This window comes from Oncorhynchus gorbuscha, unplaced genomic scaffold (genome assembly GCF_021184085.1).
Source record: "Oncorhynchus gorbuscha isolate QuinsamMale2020 ecotype Even-year unplaced genomic scaffold, OgorEven_v1.0 Un_scaffold_2:::fragment_4:::debris, whole genome shotgun sequence".
NCBI lineage: Eukaryota > Metazoa > Chordata > Actinopteri > Salmoniformes > Salmonidae > Oncorhynchus > Oncorhynchus gorbuscha.
Genome location: NW_025745005.1, coordinates 32,586 through 41,287, shown reverse-complemented (window position 1 = coordinate 41,287; position 8,702 = coordinate 32,586).

Genomic DNA, 8,702 nt, shown 5'->3' with positions numbered 1-8,702 from the left:
CTACAAAAATGTGGTAACACCTCTTAAACTTGATGGATATCTTTATAATGCTAGTAAGCTTTGGGCTTTGGTGGAGATAATGCATTTTGGAATGAACCTTAGACAACAACACATAAGTTGCCAAAAAGTACTTATTATGATGGACTGTGAAAAACCCAAGGGATCATCATCTATTAATGTACTGTGTGAGAGCAGATATGACATTTTCTGTCATTTAAATATTTGAGGCTGTGTGTAAGTTCAGATGGTGTCAAGGTACAAGGTGTTCAACCTCCTTTCGCAACAGACCTTTAGTGCCCCCATGTGGAATATCACCTGTCGTTACATGGGGATCAACATTTGTTTTTGAGGGTTGAAAAAACATGGATAATGTTAGAATAAAATCATGATGAGGAAGTTTTATTCAAAAGACGAAGGATGAGACACGACGTGTCGTACAGTTTCAGGCTTCAGATCAAAAGAAAAACGATACAGTCACTGCCTCGCAGTCCAACCAACGGTATTTTAAACGAAGCACAGTTTGAAGGCTAAGCAAAAGTCATTCATATTTCACAAACGTAAGGCAACACTACATCTATTCTAGATAAAGGGATGCTTTTTATTCGTATAAAAGGAATAATTTATATAGGCGTTGTCTTATGTGGCACTATCCAGGTCTTTCTTGCAAAAGTGGGTTCATTTGGCAAGAGACACCTGGTTACCACAGAACCCAGCAGTTATATTTCATCTGCAGCTGTCTGCTTCCCTTCCCTTCACTCAAGCGAAGAAACCTTTGGCCAAATATTACAACAAACAAGCCTATTGGTCAGAAAATGTTGTTCAGCATTCTCGCATTTAATAAACACTGTGTTTATTAACATTTGCCTAACTAGAATAACAAGTGGATTAATATTAATCTCTAGTTGATACTGAGGGACATGTTCTATCATCACACCAGCGTACTAGATACTCTGGATACTCCTAAGGGATTGAAGCAGTCCATCTTCAGGAAGAGAACACTGTTCGAGAAGCTCCACACCCCAGGGATGAAAGTACTTTGACAGCTTGTGACTCCTGTTGGGTCTCATAGGAAAAGTCTGTTCCAACAGTACTTCCGACAGTAGCTGCTGCTGCTCATGCACAACAGCCTGGATCGGTGGGCTCTGCATCATTTCTGTCACCTGCCCTTTGTTGTTTGGGGTTGAAAGGGCAGTGGAGGTACTAGGATGGCAGGCAGGGCAGAAGCTGGGATGATGCTGGTTGATCCTCTCTGGTCCATGGGAGGCCATGAGGTCTCAATAGGGCTCCCGATTGGCGCAGCGGTATAAGGCACTGGTCCCATAGGGCGGCTCAAAATTGGCCCAGTGTCGTCCGGGTTAGGGTTTGGCCGGTGTAGGTCGTCATTGTAAATAAGAATTTGTTCTTATCTAACTTCACAATTTAAATAAAGGTAAAAAATAAAATGAAGGTGTGTGTGTGTGCGACCCCTTACACCTGGCTTTGCTCCATCTCTTCAGAAAGAGACTCTTCATCCACCTCCAAGATCGAGGACAGTGATGGAGAGACACACACTGGGAAGAAAGGCCCAGACTTAAAGTTAACGTCCCAGTGAATGGGCTTCACTCTCTTCCTGCACCCTCGTTGGCTATTCTCCCGCTTGTCCTTGGCACGGGAGGCGGGCATGTGCCCGCGGGTATCAAAGGGGCACTTCTCACCCGCCTGCACGGCTCTCCTATTGGTCAGTAAAGGGGAGTGGTCGGTGCGACCTGTGTGGCTGGGCGTAGGTCTGGTCAGGGGGTGACAGCCATCATCTCCACAGACTAAAGGTGGACCACAGAGGAACAACCTCTCAGTGCTACTGAAGGACAGGGGCTCAGAGGGCAATATGATTTGTTTGTCACCCAGTTGTTCTGGTAGCTGCTGGTCCAGCATAGCAGACTGGATCTGTAAGAGCTGGATCCTCTTCGACACACGCCGTGTTCTGGCATTGGCAGGCCGGGCTGGCACTGGGGAGGCAGGTGGGGCAGGCACTCGGCTGGAAGGAACCGGAGAAGCAGATGGAATAGGCACCAGAAGGTCAGGCACATGGCTGACCATTGGGGTAGGCAATGGGATGGCCATCTGGGCAGGTGAGGCTGACACTGCAATGTTTGGCAGCACAGGGAAAGAATTGGTGCTCTCCCTCCTACCCATGGAGTTTATAAGCTCTAAGGTCTGATTAGGGAACCTCAGAGTGCTGCCATCAGTATGTCTTGTTATCCTAGCTATCCCGGTCTTGGGTCGAGCCAGGCTTCTGCTGGCCTGGACCTCCGGCTGGAGGACATCCACAGGAGAACATGGCGGCTGCAAGAGGCTGCAGTCGGACAGAGACCGTCTGGCCTGAGCAGGAGGAGAGCGGGGCCTTTGGTCCTGGATGTTAGACCTCTGGAGAGGATTGGCCTGGATCCTGATCTCAGACTGCCTGCATGGAGTCCCAGATAAAGGAGCTACTGCCTTGGCTGCAGTGGAGCATATTTTGGGGCACCTAGGGATGCTTCCTGGTGTCTGTGGTCTGCTGGATTTAACCTCTGGCTCCTTGTGGCTGGAGGTCAATGTGCTCCCTCCGGTTTTGGTTTTAACCGGACCCAGACGCTTGCTACCCATCTGTCCCTCCAGCTGCAGACGAGGCACTTTGAGGGTGTTTTTGTTACTTTGGGCATTGAGAGATGTCACAGTGAGCATTGGGAGCCTGATGGGTGGAGTGGCCAATGGAAGCCTTCCCATGTCAGCCCTCTCTTTAGTCACATCCATGTTGTGGAAGTGGGATCGGCTATTCTTTCTCCCTGGCGGCATTGGCTGTAGGACAATATCACTGGCACACCGGACACTGAGGATGTCTGTCAGGCTGTTCTCAGAACTGTTCTGACTGGTCTCTTGTGTCCTAGTCATTGACTTCCTTCTGTCTTTCATGGCTGTGAGAGTCACAGTGGAAGAGCAAACAACATGTTTGAGAATAAGAATATAGAATAAATTACATATATTACAATTGAATTTGATCAAAGTTGTTATTATAAACTAGTGTTTCTCCACTTTCAAAGGACATACCAATTCCTGCCAAAATGTTCACAAATTCTTTAAAATGAAAGATTCACAGACTAAGGCCTACCTTCAATTTGGACTTCCAGATAATTTGCACACGTAGGATTTGACTATACAGTTTCAACAAAATATTATTGAAAACAGAAACACAAGACCACAATACCTACTTTAAAGAAATAATTTTTTTGTCACAAATCACAAAACATAACAGTTTTTCTTACAGTTATTGATCAAATAAAGTTATCATAAAATAAAAGTAGTGTATTTGAGATTATTAGGTCCTACCTCAGTTCAGGAAGAGCATCAATGACCTGTCTATGGAATTTCTTAATTTAACAAAAGAATGCTTCATTATGACATCATGTACATTATGACATAGTAGCCGTCCACATCATAAAAGTTTGTCAAAACCACTTGAATAGGCATGAAATGTCAAATTATATACAATAGGCCTAATTCAACAATTTAATAACAATAATCGTTTGACAGTAATTATTCCGTTTATTGTCTTTTATTTTCATTACAGTAGTGGTTTTGAATGTATTAAAATGAGAGTAGACCTAGTGAGTTACGTGGAACTCGATCGCTCATTGAACATCTGTGTGGAACGTTCACAGCTGAAGCCACACAGACGCCTTTGAAAAACATTCACGATTTTAGTTTCATATTCAACTTATTACTGCCAATAAATTCCCAGTACTGAAATAAATCTGACAATCGCAATTATCTATTTATTAGAGCATCCTCTTAGAACGAGAATCACTGTGCTGTCAATGTTTATGATTATGTCCAAGTAGGAACATAGCTACAGGTATTTCGACTTCTATACTATAATAGTAGCAGTTGTGTGTGTTTTCCTGTCGTGCATTCGTTTGGAGTCAACGCTTAAACCCACAATATTTTGGTTCCATTTGGTATTAGCACCGTCAATAGGGGAAGTGACATGCCTGATGGCTAAATTAATGTTGTCGACCAAACACATTTCAATTTCACTTTTGAAATACAATAAATAGCCTGTTAATTTGTCGACAAAACAAGTTAATAAATTATATGTTGGCTTCACGTCTCCAACTCAACCAAAAATGAAAGTGAAAGAATGGAATTAAGCCAGTGTCTTAGATTGAACTATCCAAGCAGTAAATATATCCTTTAAAATGTTGATACTTGGTTGTTTTGTCAACCAAACACAATTCAATTTTACTTTTGTAATACAGTAAATAGCCTAAAGTTAAGGCTCTCTTACAAACAAATGTAACAGTATTTATTCAACCTTAAAATAAGTAACAGATCCATGGCCACATTTTGAGGTTACTGTAACTATACATGTATTCATTCATATGTCAAGTTAATCATATAAAATGTGCATGTTCAAGATAGCATGCATACTATAGGTTGTAGAGATCTGTGGAGATATTCACAATTGATGTAGTCAATGTAGAATCTCGAACGGCACTGATCACTTGCACCATGTCATCTCAACTTCAAACCAGGTCATTTGGTTTTGCTATTTGATTGAAGCACAGTGTGGTTTAGTCGCCAGGGTTGTGGGTGCGATTCCCACAACACATCCCATACACATCACAGACAAACTGAATTGACAAACTGACAAACTGAATTGACAAACTACAAATTCCCATACACATCACAGACAAACTGAATTGGTCCACTCACACTGACAGCGTCGTGAAGAAGGCGCAGCAGCGCCTCTTTAACCTCAGGAGGCTGAAGAAATTCGGCTTGTCACCAAAAGCACTCACAAACTTCTACAGATGCACAATCGAGAGCATCCTGGCGGGCTGTATCACCGCCTGGTACGGCAACTGCTCCGCCCTCAACCGTAAGGCTCTCCAGAGGGTAGTGAGGTCTGCACAACGCATCACCGGGGGCAAACTACCTGCCCTCCAGGACACCTACACCACCCGATGTTACAGGAAGGCCATAAAGATCATCAAGGACATCAACCACCCGAGCCACTGCCTGTTCACCCCGCTATCATCCAGAAGGCGAGGTCAGTACAGGTGCATCAAAGCTGGGACCGAGAGACTGAAAAACAGCTTCTATCTCAAGGCCATCAGACTGTTAAACAGCCACCACTAACATTGAGTGGCTGCTGCCAACACACTGTCATTGACACTGACCCAACTCCAGCCACTTTAATAATGGGAATTGATGGGAAAGGATGTAAATATATCACTAGCCACTTTAAACAATGCTATCTTATATATTGTTACTTACCCTACATTATTCATCTCATATGCATACGTTTATACTGTACTCTACATCATCGACTGCATCCTTATGTAATACATGTATCACTAGCCACTTTAACTATGCCACTTTGTTTACTTTGTCTACATACTCATCTCATATGTATATACTGTACTCATTTAACATTACATTTAAGTCATTTAGCAGACGCTCTTATCCAGAGCGACTTACTCGATACCATCTACTGTATGCTGCTCTGTACCATCACTCATTCATATATCCTTATGTACATATTCTTTATCCCCTTACACTGAGTATAAGACAGTAGTTTTGGAATTGTTAGTTAGATTACTTGTTGGTTATCACTGCATTGTCGGAACTAGAAGCACAAGCATTTCGCTACACTCGCATTAACATCTGCTAACCATGTGTATGTGACAAATAAAATTTGATTTGATTTGTTTTACACCTTGGGCAAAATGTCAAATATTTAGAAGTGATCTTGTACAGTCTCTCTGGTGTAAAGTAGACCCTATGTAAAATTTTGAATTGCATCAACTTGTGCCTTGTGTTAAATGAAAGACGCTGAGCATCTAAAAAGAGCTTTCCCCACTTCTAATTCTCAAATATGAGACCAAGGTCATCATGCCACTTCATGCATGTTTTCAGAGTTTCATCATTCCCCAACAGAGCTTAAAGCCTCAAGTTCATGTAGCAAATGAAACCGTTTACCCCTTTCCTCTCCAGCCACAGTTGATCAGTTTTAGGTTTACTCATGGGCTGAATCCTACCTCCCTGCTAAGTGGCAATATAATGCCTAACCTGTAGGTACTTGAAGAAAAGAGTTTGAGGTAACTTAAAATGAGATGCCAGTTGTTGAAAGGATAGCAGTTCACCTTCTCTATAGAGATTACCAAATGTTTTAATTCCTTTGTTGAACCAAGAAAATGTAATACTATCTCTCAGGGCGTTGGGTAAGATGTGGTTATTATAGAAAGGTGTTTGTTAATATATAGATCTAAGCTCTTCTGTTTGTTTACAGACTTCAATCCATAGATTTAAAGTGTTTTTAATGAAAGGGTTGTTTATGAGACCTAGCAAAGCTTTAGGTGGGCTAATATAAGGTATAGATGCCAATGTAGCAGGGGTTAGACACTCCTCCTCTATCTGTCTCTCAGAGGGTGAACTTGTTGTTGTATCTTGCCATATCCACACAGTTTATATATATATATATATTTTTTTGTTGAATTTTACCCCTTTTTCTCCCCAATTTCGTGGTATCCAATTGTTGTAGTAGCTACTATCTTGTCTCATCGCTGCAACTCCCGTACGGGCTCGGGAGAGACGAAGGTTGAAAGTCATGCGTCCTCTGATACACAACCCAACCAAGCCGCACTGCTTCTTAACACAGTGCGCATCCAACCCGGAAGCCAGCCGCACCAATGCGCCGGAGGAAACACCGTGCACCTGGCCACCTTGGCTAGCGCACACTGCGCCCAGCCCGCCACAGGAGTCGCTGGTGCGCGATGAGACAAGGACACCCCTACCGACCAAGCCCTCCCTAACCCGGGCGACGCTAGGCCAATTGTGCATCGCCCCACGGACCTCCTGGTCGCGGCTGGTTACGACAGAGCCTGGGCGCGAACCCAGGGACTCTGATGGCTTAACCACTTAACCACTGCGCCACCCGGGAGGCCATATCCACACAGTTTAACTGAGATGCTCAGTAATACATTCTCTGATGTCATTTCCAGTCACAACTTGCAGACTTGTTTTCGAGTTGCTGTGCGTTTTGTTGCCAACCTATTTTGCTACCTGACAACTTTACGGTTTTTAACTTTTTAATTACCGTTTATATTTTTGTTTTTTTTCCTCAACTTTTTCACTCCGGACGCTTTATCTGGACACGATTCGTCAGGACCTCCAACAGCCGAAGCTAAGTAGTAACATTAACATGATGCTTTCTAATTGCAGTCCCTGTACTCATAATATACAGGAGAATGATCGCCTTAGGGTGAGGATAGCTGTGCTACAAGCCCAGCTTCAGACGCAATCGTTAGGCAAGGGTAATTTCAGTGTAGGAAAGGATGAAACAGCGTCTGTGCCATCAGTAAGTAATAATAATAATAATAATATATGCCATTTAGCAGACACTTTTATCCAAAGCGACTTACAGTCATGTGTGCATACATTCTACGTATGGGTGGTCCCGGGGATCGAACCCACTACCCTGGCGTTACAAGCGCCATGCTCTACCAACTGAGCTACAGAAGGACCATACAGATAGTAGTATAAATCCCCTCACACGGTCCCCGCAGCCGGACAACTTTCTCACGGTTTCTGGAAGGAAATGCTGTAGGAACGCTCAACCGGTGTCGTTCATTCAGCCGACAGAAACTTTCAACCGGTTTTCCCCATTAAGCAGCGAGTTGGAGTCAGAGGCCGAGTCTTCTCTGGTCTCTACTCCTCCCGTTACGGGGTCTGAGACGCCGAAGCTTCCCACCATTAGCTCTGACAAATTGAAAACTGTAGTCATTGGCGACTCCATTACCCGCAGTATTAGACTTAAAACGAATCATCCAGCGATCATACACGGTTTACCAGGGGGCAGGGCTACCGACGTTAATGCTAATCTGAAGATGGTGCTGGCTAAAGCTAAAACTGGCGAGTGTAGAGAGTATAGAGATATTGTTATCCACGTCGGCACCAACGATGTTAGGATGAAACAGTCAAAGATCACCAAGCGCAACATAGCTTCTGCGTGTAAATCAGCTAGAAAGATGTGTCCGCATCGAGTAATTGTCTCTGGCCCCCTCCCAGTTAGGGGGAGTGATGAGCTCTACAGCAGTCTCACAACTCAATCGCTGATTGAAAATTGTTTTCTGCCCCTCCCAAAAGATAGAATTTGTAGATAATTGGCCCTCTTTCTGGGACTCACCCTCAAACAGGACCAAGCCTGACCTGCTGAGGAGTGACGGATCTATGCAGCCTACTCAATCACTTTTTATAGCTACTGTTTACAGGCCTCCTGGGCCATATACAGCGTTCCTCACTGAGTTCCCTGAATTCCTATCGGACCTTGTAGTCATAGCAGATAATATTCGAATCTTTGGTGACTTTAATATTCACATGGAAAATTCCACAGACCCACTCCAAAAGGCTTTCGGAGCCATCATCGACTCAGTGGGTTTTGTCCAACATGTCTCTGGACCTAGTTTTTTCCCATGGAATAAATGTTGTGGATCTTAATGTTTTTCCTCATAATCATGGACTATCGGACCACCATTTTATTACGTTTGCAATTGCAACAAATAAACTGCTCAGACCCCAACCAAGGCACATCAAAAGTCGTGCTATAAATTCACAGACAACACAAAGATTCCTTGATGTCCTTCCAGATTCCCTCTGTCTACCCAAGAACGCCAGAGTATACAAAT